Here is a 26078-nt window from a genome sequence, read left to right as displayed (position 1 = left end):
AGCCAATGAGAAACGGCCACAACTCAGGCAATGAAAAACTGTTACTACCTTGAACCCTCACTTTCCTCCAACAGACTTTTGTTCAAAGCAGTCCCTCCCAATCTCCTCCATTTTTTCTGTAAGTAGTGTTCCTCTACTTTGTTCTCTGGATTTGCCAATGGTTTTATGGTAGCTTGCATGTCCTGAATTGCATTTTCTCTGCCATTTCCAAATAAACCCAAATTTGCTGGTAAAATAACTTTGTTTTATTTTCAATGTCGATATTATTTCATGTCAGTGAAGAAGGCTCCAGAGAAAAGTTCCACGTACTCCAAACAGGTGCCAGGAGCCACTGAGCCCACTGAGCTCACTGCCTTCTCGCCAATCCTGGAGTTTGAGGGTGAGTCTCTTCTAGATCTGAGCTATGCTCTCTTTGTGTTTTAGCTTTCTGGCTTTATTCAGGATCTGTTTAAAGGCTCTTTCCTTCCTGCTTTTGTAAAGGCTTTGTCCTTGCGGGCTCATTTGTTTTTCTGAGCTCTGGTTTTGAGTGATGGGATCCCAATTCTGTAAACCACTTGAGGAGAGCCCTCCTTTTGGGACCCTGGCTGGTTTTATGTTTAAAAACTATGGCTCCTCCTCATGCACATTTTTAACTGAATAGACCAACTTAGCTAACAATAATTTAGAACATCAGTGGCCATTATGGGGAACTTTCAATCTCCCCAAACTTAACTTTTCTCAAAACCACATGAGAAGAGTACAACTCTTTAATTAAACAAAGTGAATGGAATTCTATTTTAATTGGTACCTTCCAAAAATATTCAGGAATCCAAAATCACCTTCTTGCAAAATACCATTTCTAAATTAACCAAGCTGAATAAACAACTGAAAGAAGTCAAAATGGCTTCCGAGGCATCTTCCTCTCTCCTGCCCGTGTGTGGCATTCACCTCATGCTAATGCCCTGCCTCTGCAGCCAGTTTCCTCTTTCCCTTCGGCACCATCCCCATCTCGCCTTTAACCTCTGCTTCCTCAGTCTAATCCTCTCCCTGGACTTCCCTTTTTCTCAGAACTTCTCCCTCCTTCCTCCTCCTCTGAACCTATCAGAACCTGTCCCTTTAAAATTAAGCCCTCTGAGGATCCAGTTGCTAAACCCTTAATTTCTCATGTTCCCTGGACTAAAGCTGAACTATAAGCTATAGTCAAAGACTTCCCCAAAGTGACTGAGATACTTCTCGTCTAATTAAAAGGACCAGGATGGAATGGGAAACTATTGTCTACTCCAGATCTAGTTAACTTAGCAAACTAGCTTGCCCACACCCTGGATGATTCAACTAAAAGGAAGACCACTAAAATCCTTAATTTTCAACTTCAGCAAATGGAGGCCCTTAAACAAAACCAAAATCTTCCTGGTCTCTGCCATTATTGCAAAAAGCCAGGATGTTGGACAAAGGACAACTTGAGCACTCCAGACCTTCAGGCTTCTAACTAGTTTTTCCAGTGTCTTCCTAATCCCCACTGATGGGGCTGTGAGAAACTACAGGGACTCTTCCCAATCCTCCCTCCTAATCAGCTTGGAGACACAACTCTCTAAATTGGGGATGAGTTTCTCTCTGTCCTCATAGACCTTGGAGCTGCACTCTTGATGCTCAGCCCTACTGCTATAAAGCAGTCCCTGCCTTGGAGACCAGAACAGTTCGCATAGTTGGGGGGACTCTAATGAACCTCACCAGGTTCCTGTCTTCTGTTTAGGTCCTCTAAGACATACCCAGGCTTTTCTCCTTAGCTTCTCCGCTTTGGGCTCACTTACTGGGCCAAGATTCCTTGAAAAAATATGTCGGAGTTTCTCCCAAAAGAGGGAAAGAATTCTAGAATGTGATAGCAGCAACCAAAATACCCACCTAAGTTGATCAACTGACTCTTCAGCATCTTTCATTTGCTCTGTCTCTGATGGCACCTGGAGCTAATTCTAAGGATACTAACCACTTGTCCTTCTTGAATCAGTTACCTACCTCTTTATAGGCAAAATCCTCAACTGATATTGGCAGAATCCACAGTGTACCTCCTATTAAGATTCTAACAGACCCCTCAAAACCTCTCCCCAGAATTAATACTCCATAAATAAATAAATCCTTCAAGGCATCAATCCCATAACAGAAGATTATAAGACTCAGGGCTTCATTATTCCTGGCAATAGTCTCTGTAACACCTCTATTTTACCTGTGAGAAAACCCAAAAGCCAAGGACGGAGGTTTGTCTAAGACCTAGGAGCCATAAACAATATTGTTATCCTGTACCACCCTGTTGTTCCTAATCCCTGTATTTTACTGTTTTTACTGTCCTCCATCCCCACTGAAAGCAAGTTTTTCACTATGATGGATGTAGTGCCTTCTTTACTACCCCTGTGGATAAGGCCAGCCAATATCTTTTGCCTTCATTTGGGAAGGAAAACAATACACCTGGCCAGCAATGCCTCAGGGTTTTACTGAGAGTCCTTATTTCTCAAAACACTTTAAATCTGACTTAGATAAAAAAAGATTTCTGGAGGATCTACCTTGTTCCAATATGCGGATAACTTGCTTCTCTGCTCCCTTTCCCAAGCCTCTTCACAGGGCAGCATCCATGTGTTAAACCTTTTAGCTTTAAAGGGACATAAAAGTATCCAAGGAAAAATTTGCTCAAACTAACTCAGGTTTGACATTCAGCCCTTGGAACAGGGCTACATTTTGATCCAGCTGGGTTACATGGTGTCCTGAAGACCTCAAAACCTGAAACTAAGCACCAGTTACAAGGTTTTGTTGGGCTAGCTGGCTACTGATGAAATAGAATTCCAAATTCCTCTCTGGCAGCTGCTCCAATATATTTTACAAAAAAACCCCAACAAACCTGACTGTATTTGGGCATATCAGGATGACATAGCCTTTGGGGACTTAATGAAAAGCTTAATAAAGTTCTGCCTTTGGACAGCTCCCGTCTTCTTCTTTGTGTGTGAGAGGAAAGGGAATGCCTTTGGAATACTTAGCCAGAAAATGGAAACCATCATTGACCTATATATGTATTATAGGATATTATAGCCAACGATGACCCGGAAGCATGAGATTCCTGCCACTGCCCTTTTGGTTAAGGACACTAAAGAAATAACCATGGATCCTCTCTAACTATCTTTCTGCCCCATGTAGTAGAAGCCCTCCTGAATTCTCAACACACTCAACACCTTTCAGTCATCTATCTCACCTCCTATGAACTCCTTTTGCTAACTATTCCCCATATAACTCTCACTGTAATAACCATAACCTTGCTATGCTTCTGCTCTCTCACTGATGAAACCCCTTGTGAATGCCTGATGCTGACAGATCACCTTTTGACTCCCCATGATAATTTCCAGAAAACTTCTCACCAGTGTAGGTGTTTCATGTCTTACTGATAGGTTTATTTAAAGGATGAAAATGGTTAATATTGTGCTGGCATGCTAGTGCAACTCCTTTTGAAGTAATCAAGGCAGCACCTGTATCTCTGACTACTTTGGCCCAATAGGCTGAATTATGCACACTTACTCAGGCTTGTGCCTTAGCCAAGGGTAAAACCACAAACATTTATACAGATAGCTGGTATGCCTTTGGGTAGTGCATGACTTCGGTATGTTATGGAAACTACAAGGCTTCCTTACCTCTACAGAGAATACAATTAAAATGGCTCTTATGTCCAAACTTTATTAGGTGTCATACTTTTGCCAGCTACTCCAGCTATTATTAAGGTCCCTGGGCATTCTACATTCAACTCCCTGGAAGCTAAAGAAACCATCTTGCTGATGTGTCTGATAAAAACCAACTCACAGAGGAACAAATAACCAAACCTCTGTCATGGTCCAGAAAGATGGTCCCTCAAATGATAATCTAGGAAAACTGACAAGAGATGCCCCAAAACTGACCCCAGACAGGGAAAAACAATATTGGAAATCTAATAATTATTGATTTGATTAAAAAAAAGAGAACTCTGACTTGGGCCAAATAACAATCCAGTCCTGCCAAAGACTCTAAAACCTTCATTACTAGCCACTGTACACTGGTCTACCAGTAAAATCATAGCCTTTATGAACCAACACTGGTGGGGAACTAATAAGGCCACAGAAAATGCCTATCTGCTTGTCCCACCTGTCCAAAATACAGTCCTGGGAGACCCACCACACCACCTCCAGGCATTTTAAATTGCCCAATGGACCATCTGAGGTTTGGCAAATGGATTTTATTCCATTTCCTTTGACTCATGGATATAAATATGTTTTAGTCATGGTTTGTATGTTTTCTCACTGGACTGAAGCTTTTCTTTGTAGATATGGCCTTTTTTTGTGGCTAAAATCCTGTTAGAAAAGATTATTCTTACCTGGAGAACTTTTGATCAGGGAACTTACTTCAGTGGTCAATTCTTTGACAGATCTGTGCCATTTGTCCAGTTCTACAGTACCGTGAATATGTTTTACCCTCAATCCTCAGGACTAGTTGAATGTACTGATGACATTATTAAGATTTAAGTGGCAAAATCTGCAGAAATCCTTAGAATGCCCTGACAAAAAACATTGCCATTTGGTCCTTCTAAATCTCAGATCCAACCCCTTTTGTACTCATAAACTATCACTTTTTGAGATAGTCATAGGGTCTGATGCACCTGGCTTCCACTTCTTTTTGAGCTGCAGCTGATGAAGGGAGATATACTTCAATATTGTAAAGTTCTAATTGCTTCTACTGAGAATAACCATGCTTTATAGAACGATCCTCACAGCATGCTCCTGGGAGATGAAGACTTTGAGCATCACATCTTCCAACTCAGAGATTTTTGCCTATTGGAAAAGAAACTTTCAAAAGGTCTCTCTTCAACCTCACTGAAAGGGCCCCTACCAGGCACTCTTAACCAACTCTTGTGCTGCCAAACTTCAGGGAATAGACTCCTGGATTCATGAGTCCTATCTACAAAGCACCTAACCCCAACTGAACCTGTACACTGATTGGAGACCTGACAGTAAAGTTTTCTAGGAATTGAAGCAGATGACATCTGATGGACACAGCTTTCTTCAGGTGACTAGACCAGGCTGTATACCCTTTACTCACTGTTGCTTCTTACTCTATTTTCTTCCTCTCTTCCTTGGACAGATAATACTCTTATCTACATTTCTCAATCTATTCCAGAAGGGGTAAACATCTCCAGTTGTTGGATTTGTCACCAGAGACTCTGATTTGTCCATGACAATAGTGATTTCTTGGTTCACCTTAATAAGCAATTTTGCTGTAATCTCAAACACCAGTACATGCGTTACTGTTCCACAGGTCCCTTTTATAAGGTTAAAATACTAAATCCACACACCCTTGTTCCCTTCCTCAACTTAGCCAACCCTGGGTTGGAGAAACAAAATATCTCAGACATATATAAAAGAGACACTGTGGATGGAACAGCCAATGTAAGTTGATTATTTGGAAGCTGACTGTCATACCCACATATTAGGAAGACTTTCAATATGAGATAACATGGTATTTGAGTCTTGGTTGAATGATGCTAATGCCTCTATGTGAACAAATGGATGCAGAAATGCTAATACTTATGAGGGAGTCCTTTGTGTTATCTCCTAGCTACTCTTTCATATGTGGAAGTTTTGGTAATGGCTACTAGGCTTGGGCAACTCATTGCTTTCACAGGTAGAAGATATAAGAACAGTATGCTCTTGCTATATTCATTGTTCTGTTTTTCTCTCCATAAGAAAACAGCAACTTCCCACTGGGCCAGCTCCCTAAACTTCCATGGCTGCCTTAAGCAAGATCTTCCGGGAGGGATACATGACTCTGGATTTGCCTCCATAAGAAGAGCATTTTTTCTCCCTTCAGTCAGAGTGACTGTTAATGAACACATGATTAGAAATCTCTCCCTAGCCTTAGAAGAGCTGGCTAATTCCACAGCCAAAGCTGCAGTGGTCCAACAACCATCATTTGATTCCTTGGCTAACATAGTTTTGGACAATCACATACACCTTGATTATTTACTTTCAGAGCAAGGAGGCATCTGTGCCATAGTTAACACCACCTTTGCAGATGGAGAAACTCCTCTGGGGAAATAGAAACTCAATTGCACAAAATTATGGAACAAGCAGATTGCTCCAACAGCTTCCACCTGGTTCTCCCTGGTCTTCCGATTTGTTCAGTTGGCTACCTTCAAGCCTAGGGTCATGGTTTGGAACCAGCATATAGTTTGAATTGTCATGTTGCTTTTAGGTATGTTTTGTATAATTATTTTTAAGTTCGTATCTTATTGCCTTTCAAATGTTTGTAAAAACCATGTACCCAATAAAGTGATGCTAGCTCAGTGCCTCAAGATGATCACCAACATGTACAACTCTGACAAGATATAGACTTCAGATGGGAAAAGCTTGAGTGTTCTCCATCCTAAACTTCCTTGTTACTCAAATATGGATAACTGCTATGCACTTAAATGGTTTCCAAGCGCTATGCACTTCCCCTCTGATGTGGGACACAACACCCAGGGAAGGTCCTACCTGGCACTAAGGTATACAGATGACCCAACTGTTGACCAAGTGATGTTTTCAAGGAACTATCTTGGGCAAAAGGGGGAGATGTGAGACTGAATAAAGGAAATATCATTTAAAGTACAGTGGGGAGGCTAGAAGGGGGAGCTCTTACACCCTACTATTTCATCTTCAATTGTAGACCCTAACCAGAACAAGGAAGGGGTACTTTACATTTTCCAATAGGAATAAGCCTACCTGCTACCCAAATAGGAGAAAGGAAAGTTTTTCCTTGCCCAACAACAGCCTAGACAATCAGAAACTCCCACAAATTAACCAAAGAGAAATTGTCACCACCCTGAACTCTCACTTTCTTCCAATGGACTTTCATTCAAAGCAGTCCCTCCTAACTTCTTCCTCTTTCTCTATAAAGTAATGTTCCTCTCCTCTATTCTGCAGACTTGCCTACAGTTTTGCCATAGCTTGCATCTCCTAAATTGCAGATTTTCTCTGCCAGTCCCGAATAAACCCAGTTTGCCTTTAATGTAACTGGCTATTTTATTTTCAAGGTCAGTAACACAGAGATGAAACTAAAACATGACAATTGTATTTAACCACCGAAGGAAGCAATTGATAATAATTAAATTCTAAGTGAAAAAGGTTGGGATTAATAATACCCAGAGATAATTCTTGCTAACATTTTCATGTATATCCTTCCAGATTACACACACACACACACACACACACACACACACACACTCTCCACCTTTATACACACAGTCTGTTTGACCAATAAATATTAACAGAAGGAAATTTATAATACATATAACCCAATAGTTTTAATAAGAAAAGACTCTTAAGTTCATATTGAGTTATTTCAACCATAAAAAAAGACTGCAAAGGCATTCATTCATTATAAAGGCAATGAATCCAGTCCAAGTTATACTGTAAAAATAAAAATCACTTAACAAACTCAAAGTGCTGCTATAATCCTGGATTTTAAAAAGCCCATTCTTGATTCTGTTCTTTATAGAATCCATGATAAAAACTTAGTCTGGTGTTTGTCATATTTGAAAACCATTAAAACTAATTAAGATGAAGTTGGCTTTATTCTTTAACTTCCTGTAACAGTGCTCAACAGGAAAATTGATGCTCAGAGCAAACCACAGCCATCCTGTTTCTTTAGCACAGTTTTTTCACAGCTGCAGTTGCCTGCAGTTTCTATTTTATACCAGTAACAGTGCAACATCTCTCTTCCCCCATTTCCTTATGCCCTTCTCCCCGCCCCACCACACACAGAATGCCGTTTGGCCATTTTAGAAACTTTTCATGGTTTTGCATAGTTTGTTTCTATTGTTGTTACTCTTCCTCTCTCAAGTCCAAGCTCAGAGGGCCACAGGCAATGAGGCAGTCAATACAAGAACAAAAACAGAAAAGGCTGCTCAGCCCAAGAGGAAGCACAAGGTAGAGAAGAGAACAAGTAACCTTCATAATACAAGCAAAGCAACAGCCTCACCTAGTTAGTTATCACCTGTTCTCGACCTGAGCTGCATGTGGAACACAAGGTTTCTGTACATGGACCCCTCCTTTCTTAAAACATACTTGCTCTTTTCTTGGTTGACCATTTCAGACAGTAACTGAAGTGAATTCTGCTTATAGGGTGTCTTCTCAATGGTAAGGGCCTGTGTCTCTGGTGTATTTAAAGGGTCCTTGGCTATTCTAGAAATACTTCTTTTAGATCAAAAGTTGCTTAATTTTTGAGGGGGCAGGAAAGGCATTTTTCAGAGAAGATATTTTGAAACATCTACAGTATCATTATGATTAGTAGGACATAAACCAATTTTACTATAAGAGTAACTGCTGGGGAAACAAAGGTTGCTATGAAGTAAAATTTTTTAAAAAACCACTGTTGTACATGTTTAATTTAAAAATTAATGCAAATTTATAGATATCCAACCCTTTTTAAAAGTGAGAAGGTAAAATGAATGACCTACTTCTCATTGTTTAACCGTGGGAAAAGCAAAGGAAACCCTTTTCTACTTTACCCAAAAAACTATCAATTTTCTTCCCACTACTTTACATCTCTTCCCAATACTGTCTTTAAGGTGCTCAAATCTCCAAGCTAAAGTTTTCCTAAATCCTCCATATCACATTTAGTTTCACCAGAGGAATAAGATCTACCCCTGTTCCTTACTGCACAGACACACAGACACACACACACAGCATAAATGTCAACACACTCCATATATTTTATTCACTGTATCAGAGTGTAGCCTTGTAACATAAGCAGAAGTATCACAAAATTTACTTCTGAAAAGGTCAAAAGACTTAGAAAGGAAAATGTCTTACTTGAGATTATTTGCTTTAAAGATATTTACTGTTGCTGTGACATTTAAAACAAAGTATTTGTATAATCCTAGATTCTCAGGACTGGAAAAGGACATCTCATTGTCTCTAAACTTGCACTTAAGAAGAAAGCTCTTGAAATTGCAGGAAACTTCCTCCACATTTGTTGTTAGGCGACCTTGGGCAAATTACTTAGCCTCTAAGTCCAGTTCCCACAGTGCATTGGGGATAAGGGCACCTCAGTAGGGCTATTCAAGAGTTCAGTGAGACAAGTACTTAATGAGTATGAGCCATTTTTTAAAAAATAAAATAAACCAAAGTGAGGACCCTAACACATAGTAAGTGCTCAGTAAATGTTACTGTCTTTCTCCCTATTTAACCATGAGAAAGAGAAACCATGAGTTGATTTAAACCTTAGCCCACATGTCCACCCATGCAAACCTCTGTACTACAAATGAATGGTGAAGGGAGGTGTGTATAAGGTGCATTTTAAATTTCTCAGATAAACATACTAATTAAGGCATTTCTTAGTCTAGTATTTCCTTCAGTTTTAATTTTCAGGGGTGAGGGCTGAAAAATATAGATAGATATTTAAGATAGTCCAGGGGAAATGCTCTTTCCAGGAAGAAATAAATGTATGATGACAGTCTGGAAAAACAAAAATGAGTCAAAACTTAAAGCAGAAATGTGTCACAATTTAAGCAATCAGAATCTTCAAAGTAAATGATGTGTTCATGAAATGCTAAGACTTTAAAAGGACATAAAACTTGAAAGGTCTAGCAATTAGGAAGTTGACTTCCTCTTCCATTTCTTAGCATGGGTTGGGGACCTTCCAGTCACTAGGCCAGATCTAGAATTTGATTTCATCAGTGACCAGGGTGAAACTGCTGCTGGACCTCAGGGAATAATTTTCACCATGCGGTGTTCTGTGAATATTGCAGCTCATCCAGAGTATGAGTAAGCCTTAAGAGTTTAGATACTAAAGTAATTGAAGAGCTGTGAACAATTAACACATGAATGAACTTTTCAAAGAGCATTAGAAACCCCAACTAACTTTAGAGACATCATATAAACCTCTTTAGACTATAAAAGGAAGAGTTTTGACCAGATGGTGTTCCGGTTCAGCAGCTACATCACTTCATGAAGCTAACACGTAACACTGAAGACCCATGATTCAAGTGAATGCATAGTAAGGGTATGGTTTCCACGTGCACTGACCTCACAACCTTTCCCAGGCTTCTCATTTTCCTCTCACTGTCCTGTCTTTCTCCTGCCTTTCCACCTATCATCCTCTGTACCAGGTTGTTCTACTTTCTTAATTAGGATCTTCCTGCAGCATTTCCTTAATTTTAACACTTCTCCATTTTCTACTAAATATACTAGCTATGCCACTGAATTATTTAAAAGAACTTGTGTTTACTGACTAAAGTTGTATTTGCCTTCTTAATATTTTAAAACCTTATTTTACATTTCTCCACAGGGAAAAAGGAATACAAGCCAAGTTGCTTTTTCCTACGGGCCCCAGAGAAAAAAATTGGAGGAATATAAAAATGTTTCCTTAATTCTGCTCTGTAGGTCTCTGGGTACATGGCCTGAAATTTTAAAATTACAATTATTTTGTGCCAAAATATGAATCCTATTAAATGTAAATAGTTACAACAAATGCTACAGAATTTGATTAGCAACAGTAGCTGTGCACTGCACTGTCAGGGCTTTGCATAGAAAGATTCAAAAGACAAATTGTCTTCTTAAACAATAAAGGACTTGGCTTAGAAGTGGTTGTTTGGGATGTGAGCTACAGTAACATGTCTGTAGCAATCAAATGGCAACAGCTTAGTTCCACGGCACTTTCCCTTGAAGCTTCCAATGACTCCCTTTACTTTAAAGGCACTACTGTTACTGGCTGAAGTGAAATTCAAAGGCAGTTTTGTGGACAACTCCACCATACACCGAAAGGATATACTCACCTACACAAACCCCCATATTAAATGGGAAAAAAAATTCCTGTGTATCCAGACATGTCCAGTGGTCAGGAAAAATTCTACTGTAAATCTTGCTTACATTTTGGCTCAAAACACAAGTTATGAATTGCCCACAATCACCACAGTGGTGAAACTAGAATCCTGTCCAACAGGAATCGATCATATGGTCTTCTACTGAAAAATTAAACTTTGCCTGAACATACTATGGCCAATTAAGAGCCACTTAGTTCTTCCCTCTAGCTGATAAGACATACATTTAATTTGCATGTAATTTTTCTTACCTTTAGAGGATAGTGTAGTAAGGCATGATCAGGGACACAGGCAGACAGAGAATAAGCGAGATATGAACCCAGAGTTACAACCGTCCCTGAAAACGGCATCATCTTCTAATGCAAATGTGGGGTCGTTTTGGGGCAACCATTTTGGAAAAGCTCTGGCCTCTTGTTAAATGTGACATACTGAGTCAGAGGCAGAAGTCCTTCTGTGGTTATTCACTTCCTGTCTGATTAATTTGTTGTTTGTTCCTTCCTCCTTTGCTGCAGAGAAAGAAACTAGATTGGTTTTATTTAAGAAGCAAGGAAAAAAACTCTAAATTAAAAAAAGTAAATGTTGCCCTTCCTTGGTGTAACATATCTGTTGGATACAGTGACAAGAGAAGACCAGGATCTCCACCCCATTAACAACCCAACTTTAATCTACACACCTCCGCAAAAATAACTTTCACAGAACCTGAGATTGCTTCAGGAACATCCCATTGAAAGTATCACTCTCAATATTGACCATACCATTTAGTATTAAGGAAAAGAGTCACTCAAGACCTAAAAGCTCTCAACTAACAATTAGGGTGAGTGAATCTTCCTCATTTACAGAGAATTCAAGCACACAGGCAGAACGTCACAAATGCAGGTGAAGAGATCTGATCAGGGATATGAAGGCAAATGAGTTTTGAAATGTGATTTGGGTGCCCAAGTCAGGATAAATGATATATAACTGAAGTCATATGAAGATTCAGAGCTTTTTATGCCAGAATGTTCCATTCTCCATACCTAATGGGTAACAATAACTCTCCCAAAAGATGCTTGATAAAAGCACAGAGGTATAATGAGTGCAAAAGGAGAAAGTCAGATTTCTCATTATTAAAGGACTCTAAGAGGTGCACAGACTATATGTAGAAAATATAGCAAAACTGTGAACTATATATAAACAAGCTGAAAATGCTTGCAATTTTTTATTGACCTATCTGAAAGGTTCAGACTTAAATTTCCAGCATTACTGAGTACATGGTATCAGTTGAAAGAATGAAAAACAGAGGCATATTTCAGAAATTAACTTAATTGTAAAATGTGGACTTCAGGTCCTGATTCTGCTGGTTTCAGAAGAAAAAGTCATGACAAGACCACAAGCTGCCTAATATTCCCTCACCTGTAAAATATAGAGTTGGACAGACCAGTAGTTCTCCATTCAGGAGGTTACTGGAAGTGTGTGGAGGCATTTTTAGTTGGGGGTGGGGGACGCTGGCCTGGAATAGTGGGGGCAGGGGCCTGCAGGAATCACCTGTGGAGCCAGGACTGTGAAATTTACTATGATGCTCAGGACAGTCCTACTTGAAATACTGGAAGTGCTGCTACTGTGGAGTGCTGGGGATAGCTGATGTCTAAGTTTCTTTCAGACTCTAAATTCTTTGAGATATGAATGTAGCTGCAAGAGCAGAGTTTTGTAAGGTTCTGTAATGGCAGAATTCCTGGAAGTAGAGCATGGGATTAGTGACCCAGCGTCCTCTACCTGGAGCCACTTGAGCATGTTACTGTATCCATCTTGCCTAATTGGGGGTCTGGAGTCCAAAGGGCAACTTAATATATGAATAAATAAATAAACATAGATATGCAGTTGGACCAAAGTGGGGGCCTGCAGCTATCATATCCTTCCCCATTGACGGACCTCAGGAAAACTACCAAGTAAATGGCTGGGTGGGTCTTTGCGGAAGTCTAACTATAGTTAAGTCTATAATGAGAACATGGCCAATATGATGATTTCTCTGTGTATTTTCAGAATTATTCTGAAGTTCTCAAAGTAAAGCACTCCAAATACACACTAGCACACATGCACCTATTCAGCACATGCACAGTTCATGGCTATTCCTACCCACTGAGGACAGTTCAGTTAGAAGGGAGTATGTCACTTAGAAGCTCCTGAAGCATGTCAGATCCCTTGAGACATGCAAAGGAGTAATTGCCTAGAGTTTGGGTCTATTTCATCTTTAATGAAAACCTGTGTGTGGTCAACTTTGAACACATTTATGAGGTGTCTACTATGCATCATAGGACAGAAATCAGATAATATTCTTCCCTGCTTAAAACCCTCCAGTGGCTTCTCATTTCACTTTAAAAAGTCCAAATTCTTTCCCTAGGCCCATAAGAACTCACACTATCTGGCCTGTCCCTTACCCTCCGACCTCATCTCAAGTAACACACGCTCTTGCTAATTTACCTTCCAACCTTTTCTGTTCCTTAAATGCACCAAGCTCATTTGCATATCGGGGTCTGACACTTGTAAGCCCTCTCCCGTAGTATACTCATCTCCTGGTTCCTTCTTATTCTTCAGCTGCCAATAAAATGCCTCCCTCATGACAAAGAAATTATGCATAGCACATGTCACCACTTAACTTTTTCATTTCTTTCATGGCTTATTTACTTGTGTCTCTACTACAATGCAAGCTCCATGAGAGCAGGGACCTTCTTTCCTGCTGTCACCTTAGCACCTAGAACAGCACCTGACACTTGGAAGATGCTCAATAAATATTGCTTGTTGAATGAAAAAGAAATCAGTAATTTCACAAAATTCTAATATAATATAACATTTTCCTGAGAGTTTAAGATTGTTCCCTCTGAAGTAGTAAATAATGGATGCTAGGACTAGACTTGAACCCTCTTCTTGGGAAGGCATAAGTTAAAGGGATGCCACAGATCAATAGCTAAGCCCTTCACCCCACTGAGAGGCTGGGCAGTTGTGTGCCATCTTACGCAGTGGCTTCTGTCATTGGGCAGTGGGGAGAGAAAAACGGGCCAAGAAAGTGGAAAACAAACAAAAATTCAATCAGAAAGGAAGGGGAAGAAATAAAAAATAAGGGAGACAAGGCAGGAAAAGGAGGAGGCAAGGGAGAGGCCATGTGGTGGGTGGGGGAGAGTTCCATTCCAGCCTCATGGCTGGTTGCAGGGCCTAGGAGGCCCCCCTCTGCAAGGGGTGGCATACAGGTGTTGGATGTCCTTCATCATAAGGTGTGCCCAGATCAGGAAACCTTCTTAAAATAAAGAATTTTAAGGCTGAATGAGACTACAGAGATCCACGTCCAAAGAGGCTAAGTGAGCTGCTCATATCACACATGGTCAGCAGCTGAGCTGGTGCCAGAAGCCTGGTCCAGTGCCCTTACCAAATAAGCCTCATTTTAAGTTCAGAAGGAGGGTTTCACTTAATTCCTTTCTATAAGTGTAAGAGGCAGAAGGAAGAGGGATGGGGGAAGGTAGTGACGTACAGGGACAAAGCTGAGACACACATCAAATACGCTGTTGGGGCCCTCACTGGAATCCAAGGCCAGGACCCAGGCCAGTGCAATCACAGCTGACTCCAAGAGAATGTTAAATGTCTACACCTGCATTCAATACAAAGACCAGTCCGGGTTTAATGATAGATTAAAACAATAATCAGCACACTAGCGGACCAAACTAATGTGTAAAGAATCCTCCACATCAGTCTACAGAGAGAAAAACCTAAGAGCGGACAGAAGATTATAAAAGAGTGCCTATCTCACCAGTCTTGGAAAAGCAGTAAATAAATCATCCAGTAACCTTCTTGTAGTGACCCTGCATCAACCTAGACTGAGTCAGGGCAACGTGACATACATAAAATATGACAAGATTGGTTTCTTATAATTCTCATTTTTCAAGATGTGTTTCCATGACTACCTGTTAGACTATAGTATTTGCCCTGGTAGTGGAAAGATGTTTTAGGATACTGTGTTGTCTCAATTTCAAAATACCTTCTTCAACAGCAAAACGCCTCCCTTAATTTGTATCTTTTTAGGGAGAAAAAAACAGTGCCAAATTAAATGTACCTGTTTTTTGTAAGAGGAATTATACTTTCAAAATGTTAATATATGGGAATTATGTGATGTAAAAGAGCAGAAACAAGGGAGTTTCCCTCTTTCCCATAAAATTAGTAGTACAGTTACATAAAGGGCTGATCATTTAAAAATAATCTCAGAAACAGAGAGATTAAAACAAGTTTTGTACTATTCTATGCCCTGTTGTTAATATAAATCGGTAATCATTTTACTTGGGGGAAAATCTGCAGTAATTCCTGTATACTTGGGCAGCTCAGCATCCATTCACCCTACTTAGAATGACGCCCTTCAGGTATTGTTCGGAAAAGCCTCCCTCCCTTGCTGTCAGCCCCAGGAGTCCAGAGGCATTCACTCCCAGCGCAGATGCAGAACAGCAGGTGATGCAGGGCTGGCCAAGCACAGCCTTGCATCCCTCGGCCTCAGAGACTTTTTTGGTCATGGCCTTGTGACCTCATCAGAATCAAAGGGAACTGTGGCCAGAGGCAAGAACTCATCCCACAGGCTGAAGTTGAGCCCTGGAGGGTGTAGGGGCTGGTATGGCCGCAAGGAGCCTGAAACTGAGACCAACAAGCGAGGCATTGGGGGAGGAGAAGGACGGGCCACTGACTTGTTGGCTGAATCCATCTGCAACTGAGCCTAGTCCTGTTCCGGGGCTTTAAATTTACAACTAGCAAATAAATTCTCTGTGTTGCTAATGTGGTCAGGTTTTCTATCACTGCAATACCAACACTCCTAAGTGGAACAGGAATGAGCACAAGCAGTAGTATTGAATGTGACTAACTCTAAAACTGACTGATTTAAGGTTGGGTGAAGGATAGCACAGCTCTCCTGGGTGAGGACATTGGCAATCCTTGTTATGTGATGGAAATATTGCTGGCAATGCTGCCTCCTATTGAATCCTGGGTCTGAGACCAGGAGCCTACTTATGGTGCACCATTAAAGGATTCAGAGAAAAAATTTAGAATGTCTGTGTGTGCTATTTCTTGCAGCTTTTAGGAAGATTCACAGGAGAGAGATAAACTTAGACTGGAACTGACTGGAAGCACAGAGAGAAGAAATAAAGAATGTTCTTTTGTTAATAAAGAACTTTCTTTTTTTTGCCTGTGATCTGCAACCAGGATGGTGAGAGTCAAATAACCTGGGGATTTATGCTATGCGAACATTAGACAGAGTAGGGTCAGAACATAAGAACCATATCAGGAAATATATTTGGAACATAGTAGAAGCCAGAGTCCCTGTTACCCCTCCAAAGACATTCTCTTATGCTCTCTCTTCTAAGCAAAAAGCTAGTTATTTTTATGGTTATATACTGGGATCCATCTCAGGAGCAAGGAGTAGATTATTAGTGGTTTCACCACCTTGGGACATTATTTCAAATTGTACCTAATCAGAGACCAAGGTAGAGGCCAGAACATTGGGAAGTGGAGCATGATTCATTTGCTAGGAGACAGAGTGCCTAGGCCTGGTTCCACATTCAAATACTGTGACTCAGCACAGTAATCTTGAGTTTTGGTCACTAGTCCACGAGTGCAGGGTCTGGGGAAGCTACCAAGTTTTTAAGGGCATTGTACTACAAGATAAAGCCCAAGACTAGAAGCATTTCATGACTGCCCAAATGCTGAGGCCATCCCGAGTCCCTGAAGCCGGAACAGGAAGCAGGCCGTGGAGCAGGCGCAGCTCTGCTCTCTGACCAGGCTCTGGAAGCTGGCAGATGGGGAGTAGCTCCTGGAGAGCAGAGGCCGGGCGAGCCACTGGCTGAGCAGGGCTCCTGAGCCACAGCCAAGGCCGCAGAGCCACTTGGTGGGCTGCAAGACGTGCTGCAGACTGGGGACCAAGCTTGCATTTCCTCCTGTCCCAGATGGATGTTTCATCCCCAAACCCATCTCCTGTTCTGGCTCCACCATCGTATACTGGGTGTCAAACTTGCAGTTTAGCCACTGGACACAAGACACTACATCCGGAGCTGACTGCTAGACTGTGGAGAGCTCGGACTTGGTGCTGGACTTGGACTTGGATTAGCTGTCTCTCTGAGAGTGCACTTTATTCTGTGGGGTCATTTTTGAAGCTGTACGTGTGGGAAGGTATGTGTGCACTTGGTGGATAGGTAGAGAGTTTACCTCTGCTGTGGCTGGGCTGTCCATTCCCCTCAATAATAGTAACAGCCTCAGACTGGAGGAGAGAGAGATCCACTCTTGTTTGTTCGTCTTGCTTTTGCATTCCTGGTCTTCCACTCCTTTGCTCTTCAGACTTCAGCTGGACTAACTCTATCCGGACGATAGGAATGGAGAATGACCAGCTCTGGCCAGGCGGACCCCCTGTGGCTCCCTGGCTGCAGTGACTGGTTCAGGATGATGACATGACTACTTCTGCCCAAGGAGATGCAATGAGACTTTCCTAACAAGTGTGGGGCTGGGGCTGGAGGTTGTTACAGCCACACTGGAAACCTAGCAAGGCTGAGCATGGAGCCCGTGCAACGGGGGAGCCATGGTCGGAGCCTGAGGCATAGGGATACTCAAGCAGGGGCAACATGTGGGTGTTCTTTGGATCCTGGTTCAAACAAATGGCAAGCAGAAATTTGAATACTGAGCAATATTTAATAATATTTAGATTCTGCCAATTTTTAGGTGTGATAATGTTAATTGAGGTTATGTTGGTTTCTTTTTTTCTTTTTTTCTTTTTTTTTTACTAAGAATCCTCAAATTTTTGGATATACATACTGAAATATTTATGGATGGAATGATATGGTGTCTGGGTTTGCCTGAAAGTAAAGTGGAAAACAGGAAAAGTGGGTAGGGGTAGAAATGAAACAAAATTGGCTTGAGATGATCATTCTTGAAGCTGGGTGCAGGAGATCAAGGCAGTTTGTTATAAAGTTCTGGCTAGTTTTTCCATCTACATTTGACATGTTCCCGCAATAAAAAGATTTAGAATTAAAATAAAAATAACTTGAGGCTCATTTCTTTCTTCATCCACTAGAGGCTGTTAAGAGGTTTGCTCACTCTATTATATCTATTTCAGACCTGGGGGCTAGGGAAGTTACCTTTCGTTTCTCAAAATGTTGTTTTTAGCTCCTGGATGAAATGGGAGAGAGACTGAGGGCTCCCTCATATTGTTTAGAATCCAAGTAGTTCTTCCAAAAAGGCATTAAACTCTCAAAATCTTAGACCTTATTAATGGCAAAAAAATTAAAAATCAAAATTCCAACCAACGAGCCAAAGAACAAAAAAAAACCCTCCTTCTAGATTAGTACTGTGCAGTAGAAATAAAATTTGACCCATATGTGCACTTCTGTATTTTCTACTGGCTACATTAAAAAGAGGGGAAAAAAGGGAAATTGTAGTAATATATTTTATTTAACACACTATTTCAAAAATATTATCATTATACCATGTATTCACAATAAAAATTTATTGGGTATTTTGCATCCTTTTTTTTTGACAGTAAATCTTCAAAAACAGGTGTGTATTTTACTACTGGCAACAAGTGCTCAGGAGCCACTATCATACTGGACAGCACAACTCCGGAGAGTGAGGGCCTGGTGGGAAGGAGCCAGGTCTTATCCTTCTCCTTGGTAGGATGCCTGGATGACACTTAACAGACAACCAGCATCAGTCCTGGCAAAGTCTTGGGCTGCCTCGGGGTCACCCAGAGCCACCTCTGGGTTACAGCTGCAGGGCTAGGAGGAGTTCATCCTGCTTGGAGCCATTTCTTGAAACAGGGCATTGACTAGGTATTCTTGGGTTTGTGGCCAGTAGAAGTAAAAACCAAAACTGGCTTCTTTCTGAAGTCTTATGCTGACAATCCTACTAAAGTTTAAATCCTCAGCTGAGAGACACTATATATAATACACCTTCAAACTGGGGCCTCAGAAGACAGTCAAAGACCCAAAGCCTCAGCGGCTTTCCCTTGCAGACCAAGTAAAATCTAAAGTCCCTGCATGCCTCGCAAGGGCCCCAGTGATCCAACACTCCTTTCCTTGCCCTCTACTTCACGAACTTCCTCTCCCACCACCCTCCCCCATCCCTTTATCTTAGGGCTTTTGTGCTGACACTTTTCTCCTGGTTAAGTAGCTTGCTCCCTCACCGCATTCAGGGTCTGGTCCTCCAACTTGAGAGGAGCTCCATGAGGGCAGTGTCTCCCAGTGGCTTAGATGAGTATCTGCTGTATCAGAGTTTTGGAAGACATTGGCAAATGGATTTCAAGAGCTTCCACCTCCAAGTTTACTTTCATCCTTCATTTAACCTGGGGTTGTGAGTCAGCTGCCACAGGCTTGGACCTAGTAGGCAAGTGCCAGGGTGGAGCACAGATGCGCTGGATTAATTCCTCCAAAGAGACCTGGGAGGCTTTTGCTTCTCCTGACATGTAGTGACATGAGGCAGCCATTTAAAAAGACAACATGGGGACCTGCCAACACAATGCTCTTTCTCAAGAAGGGCTCTCCGCCAGTATTGGGATCAGACAGGGTCTCTCACTTTAATTAGAAAATGGTGAGGTGACTAGCTTGGAAAGAGAAATGGAGAAGGAAGAGACCCCAGGACTATCTAGAAAGAAAATCCCTATAATGGAATCATATATTCATATACAACCAATCTGTATTTTATGCTCCCAAGGATGAAATGCTGGATATACTAGGATCTGAGGACACAATGGGGAACCTCATCTCTCCACATTGACAATTTGCCAGTTTTATACTCAGCAAACAACAGCAGCAAATGTTGAGGTTGGAACATCACTAACTTCATTTCTTTGAGAGAAAAATGCTTTCACATATGGAAAGCCCATTCATGTTCCTTTTGAAAGCATTGTCTTATCTTATAATTTAATTAAAATGCAAAAATTTTCCCAGTTGTCACCAACATCCAAGTGGCCCTTAGAGAAAAACCCATGTGAAAATAGAAGTTTCTTACAACTCAAGGGGCAAACTGGTGAAAAGCCCCATTTTCACATCCTGCCAGGTATACACTTGTGCACACACCCAGGGAGAAGCTACTGACATACAGATAGCTGAGCGCTCCTTCTGGTTGCTAATTATTAGGTGTCAAAGACCAGGATGGGGTCTTTACAAGTATTTCTAGGGTGAGGACAACCATTCCTTATTCAGTCTTCTCTCCAGCTATATGGTTACTCAGTGTCTCTCACTGAAGGACAACCATATAGACATGAAAGCCATTCCCTGGAGTATTCAGGAAGCAAGGGTCTCTATAGCTCTGCACCTTTGGGTCTGACATCATCCATCTGAACACTGCAGGAGGGCTCAGTGACCCAAGACTTCCCCTGGGGGCCTCCTCACTGCACAGAAGTCAGTCCTGCCCGGTGTAGCTGCTACCTGGACGAGGCAGCCCCAACTACTCTGATGTGGACAGGAAATGGAGGCATTTGTGGGTATAAAAAAAGGGGGGCCCCTTGGGAATCAGACCTGGGGACCAGGGATGGTAGGTGGCCTGCAATGTACCAAACTGTCCCACTCAAAGAATTGTCCTACACAATCTTCAAATGTCCTTTTGGAGATTGATTTAGGTGAAAAAATTGTTTACAGTTATTGAGCCTAGACTTTTAACTACATTTTATATATACACTCAAAGTAATTATTGCACTGTTACATAAGCCCCCAAATTTCCCAGTAATGCAACTGTCATATAAATGAAATACTATCTCTTGCTCATATTTTTGTTCACACCTTCTAGAAAACCATGTGCCCAAAGACCTTGCCATTTGCAGTATTTAAATCTGTAACTCTTACCCAAGTTAGTCTGAACTTAACAGCTGTCCTGTTCACCATGATTACAGGCATAGATGCAAATACCCTGCCACTCAATTCATTCTGTTAATGAGTTGTATTGATCACTTACAAATCAAAGTTATTTGGATTTGGGGGGGAATTATATGTGAGGTCAGATTGATGAAGGTTCCCTGAAGCTTGTTAAGGGATCGGCATTAGAAAGTACTATTATTAAAAGCAGGCAGGGGTCAGACAAAGCTGAGAGCCGCTACTTCTGGTGCTGGCCAGACGTTTGCATGGGCCTGAGCTCCGTTTAGCTGTGTACGACATGTGATGACTCTGCCCACCCAGCCTGGCACATGGAGAAAGGAGCCCAGAGCTGTTCACCTAATCCTGCAAGGGAGTTTCCCACTTTGTTTCCAAATAGATCACAAATGCCCACTTCTTTCTCCTGTGTCTTAGCAGCCCCTGCTTCTCTCAGTGGCTTGGGGAAACAGGACTGGTTCTGCTCCAAGGACCCTGGATTCCCAGGCAATCATGCTACTCCATGAACTTTCTCCTCTTATTTGGCTGCACTGGCTTCTCCAAATGGCTGGGAGAACAGACTATCAGAAAAACACTTTTAGGTTGTCTCCAGGGATGGCTGCCCTACCAGGTCATGGGAGAAATGACAGAAAGCGGCTTCTACTGTACCAAATGCACATACATTGTTCCCTCAACTGCAGAACAATAGGTGCAGGGGCAACAGAATTTAGAAAGGGTCAGATCACAAGGTGTACATGTGGTTTCTTTTTCCTCTGCTCGGTACTGACTAAATGATTCCCGCCCTGCCACATGGAAGCTGCTTGATTCAGCCTTGGACTATTTCATTCTGCTTCAGAACCATTCCAACAGAATATTCAACTGATGTAAAAAGCAACCATGGCTACATTTGAAAGTTGACAAATTTGAGAATAACAAACTTCAAAGATTTGAGGTATTAAAAACCACACGTGGTTTATGTTTTATAAGCCAGGAAGATAAATGGACAGAGTTAAAAAAAAAAATCTACAAGGTATCTCTCTGCTTTACCCCTACCACCACTAAAAAAATATAAAAACTAAACTAAACTGAACAACTAAACAGAACCCAACCGAGAACTGCATGTTACTCTTGGCTTTGGGGCGGCAGTTACATCCACGCAAGGCAAGTAAGTAGCTGCCTGAGCACCATGGCTAAGGTCAAGAATAACCTGCCAACATGCCCTCCATTTCAGCCACCAGCCCCTCGCAGGCCTGGCCACGGCCCTTGTCTGTCAGCACAGCTGCCTTCTTCCAGATGAGCTTCTCCAACCTGAGCTCCCACCATGACTGCCTTCCCCCCTCTGACCTGGCCCTGCACTCAATCTCTCAACCAATCTTCTCCAGCCAGAAAGAAAAACACACAAAACAGTAGGTTGCTTTCTAGAAATAAAAATATTTTCTAGGATATTCTACCTGCTCACCCTCTCTGTGTGCCTCTACTGCACAGCCCCCTTCCGAGCAGTGACATCACCAGGGCTCCTGTGCAGAGCAGTCACTTGGCAAAGACTTAGAATCTATCATGTGCCCAGGACTGTGTTAGTGTTGGGAATATTACAGTGATCAAACAGACAAAATTCTCTACCCTGAGTTGATGATAAGAAAGAAGCGAAATATATTTATCCCCCATTTTGCCAGTCAAGGTGTTCAGCCCAGTTCATCTAATCTCATACAGAGTAGACTCACAAAATCACTGCTGGCAGAGGGGCTGACTCAGGCCACCTCTAATATAATGTTCAGTGCTCCAAACTCCCTGGGGGACTGTCACTTCTATTTGAGAACCATTTCTACACAAAGATACTTGACGGCATGCTGCCAGTCCAGCCCACAAATGCATGTCACTAAGTTGAAACTTCAGTTCCAGGTCTTGAAAGGAAAAGACTTAGTGGTGGCAGAGGGAAGAAGGGCTCATTATTCTCCCATGTGCTCCGGCCTTAGTCTTGACCCCCACCCTCCATCCCTCGCCGACCCCAGACTTTCTGTGACCCCACTCATGACCCTAAGGGGCTCCTGGCTCAAAGTTACTTCTTACCTGTAGGTAAGGTCATAATTCCTTTCCACAGGGTAAGATGACCTCATCGAGGTGCAGGGAGGAAATCAAGTTGCTGCCTTTTATTTCAAAAGACAGAGGAGTTGTTAACTCAAATGATGTTGGATAAGTGGATTTTTTGTTGGGATAAAAGAAGACATTTGGTTGGAAGGAGACACTATATAGTACAATCACACTGTTTGGGATTAACTTCTTGAAGTTTCTCCCACTTTTTATAGTTTTCTTCCTTCAATTTATATTTTTCTCATTAAATAGTCCTGCCTGGAAAAGTTTAGAAAATATATGTAATATAATTTTTTGAATGACCTATTAGCACTCAGAGAAAAACAGTTAACATTTTGGAATTTCTAGTTTTTCTCCTCTCTGTATCTAAAATGAGATCATACTGTATATAAATACTTCTACCTCCTTTCATTTCCCCATATTATTATATATTCTTCTAACAAAATATTAACAGTTGCATTTTTTTTTGTGGGTGCCTGTTACCTATGTAAATATTTTTCACTGTTAAAATGTTTGAATTGCATCTAATTTCATTATTCCAAACCTACTCTGACTAATAAAGTTGTATGTGTTTGCGGTCACTTCAGTTTATTTCCTTAGGATAAATTTATTACAGTGCAGTTACTCGAATAGAAGAGATGAAGGTTTCTGTTGTAAAGCTCTTGCTGTTTTCTCAGAACTGTAGCATTCGTATTCCTACAAGCACCCATTTCACTTCTTTTCAATATGTGTATTATCACTTTTCAAAATCTGCCAATTGGATAGATGAAAAACTGTGTGTACAGGCAGTGTGCATTGACTGTCACTTCTTTGGTTGTCAGTGAGGTTGACAATATTTCACATATTCACTGTCTTTCCCATTATTAGCATGTCTTCCTCTATAATTGTGCTATCTGGACTGTTTTTTTTAAATTAAAGTATCATTGATATACAATCTTATGGTAGTTTCAAATACACAACACAGTGGTTCAACATTCACCCATACTATCAAGTCCTTACACCCTCCAGTACTGCCACTGTCCATCAGTGTAGCAAGATGTTACAGAATCATTAACAGTATTCTCTGTGCTGTACTGCCATCCCCATGACCAAGCTATAATGTGGTTGCTAATTGTTGTAATCCCCTCCCTTTTGGTAACTACTCGTCCCTTTTTGGTGTCTGTGAGTCTACTGCTATTTTGTTCCTTCTGTTTTACTTTGTTTTCATACTTCACAAGTAAGTGAAATCATTTGTTATTTCTTTCTCCGCTTGGCTTATTTACTGAGCATAATACCTTCTAGACCCATCCATGTTGTTGTAAATGGGAAGATTTCTTTTCTTCTTACAGGTAAATATTACATTTTGTATATGTACCACATCTTCTTTACCCATTCATCTATTGATGGATACTTAGGTTGCTTTCTGGACTGTTTTTCAGTTTAGGGTTGTAGTCTTTTCCCTATTTATTCCGCTTTTGACCTAAAGATTACTTAAAAGCTCCATGAATTTTCAAGAGATAGTAAAATGTTCTAACCATTGGGAGACTGGGTGGACAGCAGAAACATTTCTGTGTGATTATAATGCACTTTTCACACATCAAGACCTGCATCCATTCCCACCAGATGTACATTTACAGAAGGATTCTCTTAGATTGCAACTATGGCTAATTCTGTGCAGCCTATGAGAATGTTCACCATTTTATTCCATCATTTCATCCTTCATCCGGAGGTGGAAGCAGGACAGCCAGGCACATTTTAACCATTGTTCATCCTGCCTCAAAGGCAGAAGTAAGAAGTAAGAATGCTTTGATTTATGTTACACACATGTAAACTTCTAAAGTCTGAATATAGAAAACAACTTTGATGACCCTGAGTCACCTTATTCTATCCATTTTTCACAAGACTGAAGTCCCCAGGAACTGAGGAGTACTTTAGGTGGCCTAATGAGCAACCACGCCTCCTTGCTTATCTTTGCCATCTTTATTAGCCATTATGCAAATATTTTGGAAAAAGTAAAACTTAATTTCAAAAAATTTTTTAATGACTGAAAACTTGGCAATATAAACCTCTTTCTGAGCATAGATCATTCACGGTTAACTTGATCACTCCTAGTTGCCTCGATGATGCACCTGAGGACATGGGCTAGAATGACATCCTCTGGTCTCCCCTCCACCTATGTCTTCCGAAGTCCAGGGCTGTTCGTCACTTCCTACAGGTCCCTCCTGGACCAAGAAAATGGTCGGTAAATCTACGTGAATAAGGCAGATGATTTGGGGTGAAGTGCCTGGTGCAGACTAAACATTCAACAGTGCCAGCTGTCATTACTATTACTCAGTGAGCTAAGCTTCTCCCCAGTTAGTGGTACTTGGTAAAGGAGGGAACATGGCAGGTAGAGGAGCTCTTTTTCTTTCCAGAGGGATTAACTCAATGCAATGGAAGAATGAAGAGTTTACTCTATTCGGTATTTGAAGAAAAACTGGGTGCTAGTAATTTCAGTCTCCATTTTATATTATTCTATGACTAATTTTCAAATTTACTTTGGCCTATTTCAAAAAGCTGACATTGATCCACTCAATTTGTGCTGGTCCCCCTTCTCATTCACGAGTGCCTCTGCATTTTTGTGCAATTGCAGTACCACTAGACTCAGTGAAAACAAACTCAGGAAAAAATGCCCCAGAAACTTCCTAAGAATACAGTTTTTCCTAAAAATTAAGGAGAAATAGGCATTAGTAAATCGATCTTATGCTCACTGCCTTGTATTCTTTTCACCCAGAGAGGCTCACTGTGGATCACTAGGTTCTAGTTCCAGTAGGAGGATGGGAAGCCACTTGTCCCCAAATCCTCCAGAAGGCAGGACTTCTCTTCTGTGCACTAAGAAAATGTCCAAAAGCCCTTTGGGGTGCTCTCCCCCACGTGGGATGGTGCTTATTCTTAAGGCTGCTTTATTCCAGTGGTTGAGAAGTAAATAGAAGAACAGTAATGGTCTGTGAATATTTTCAGCGGTGGCACATAATTGAGAAAAAAACAGGCCATCAGGCATGATTTGATTTCTCCAAGCATGGGAGAAAACAAACCATGATTCCTATCATTATGCCTGTTCCGCAACACAATGACAGCACTCTGACACAGTAGGAATGCCAAAAGTCAAACTAAGCTTCAGCAGGACTGAGCTCTACACCGGACACAGGGAATTCATGGAAAACCAATCTGAAGGTCACTGCTGTGAAACTGTGTTTTCCAAAGTACTGCTGTACATAAAACTTTCTATTCATCCAAGATTTACTGATACCTAGGGCAAAACACTCTATGGAGACATATTTCTAATATTCTTCACTAGCAGC

At 41.3% G+C, this 26078-nt stretch overlaps 1 protein-coding gene across 7 annotated transcripts in view; it reads right to left on the bottom strand.

Moving 5' to 3' along the window:
* The window catches only part of WIPF1 (WAS/WASL interacting protein family member 1), a 125779-nt gene that overhangs the window by 29424 nt on the left and 70277 nt on the right, over nt 1-26078 (bottom strand). Inside the window, exon 1 of one of the 7 annotated variants that reach the window (XM_073218670.1) lies at nt 11092-11482. The exons of the other annotated variants lie outside the window; for them this stretch is intronic. The gene's annotated coding sequence lies outside the window, so the exon portion shown is untranslated. Of the gene's footprint in view, nt 1-11091; nt 11483-26078 lie in introns of those variants that run through there. 7 annotated transcript variants of the gene reach the window in all.

This window comes from Manis javanica, chromosome 12, assembly GCF_040802235.1.
Source record: "Manis javanica isolate MJ-LG chromosome 12, MJ_LKY, whole genome shotgun sequence".
NCBI classification, from domain to species: Eukaryota; Metazoa; Chordata; class Mammalia; order Pholidota; family Manidae; genus Manis; species Manis javanica.
Note: the sequence above shows the minus strand (reverse complement) of the source record. Positions and strands in the feature narration are given on the sequence as shown.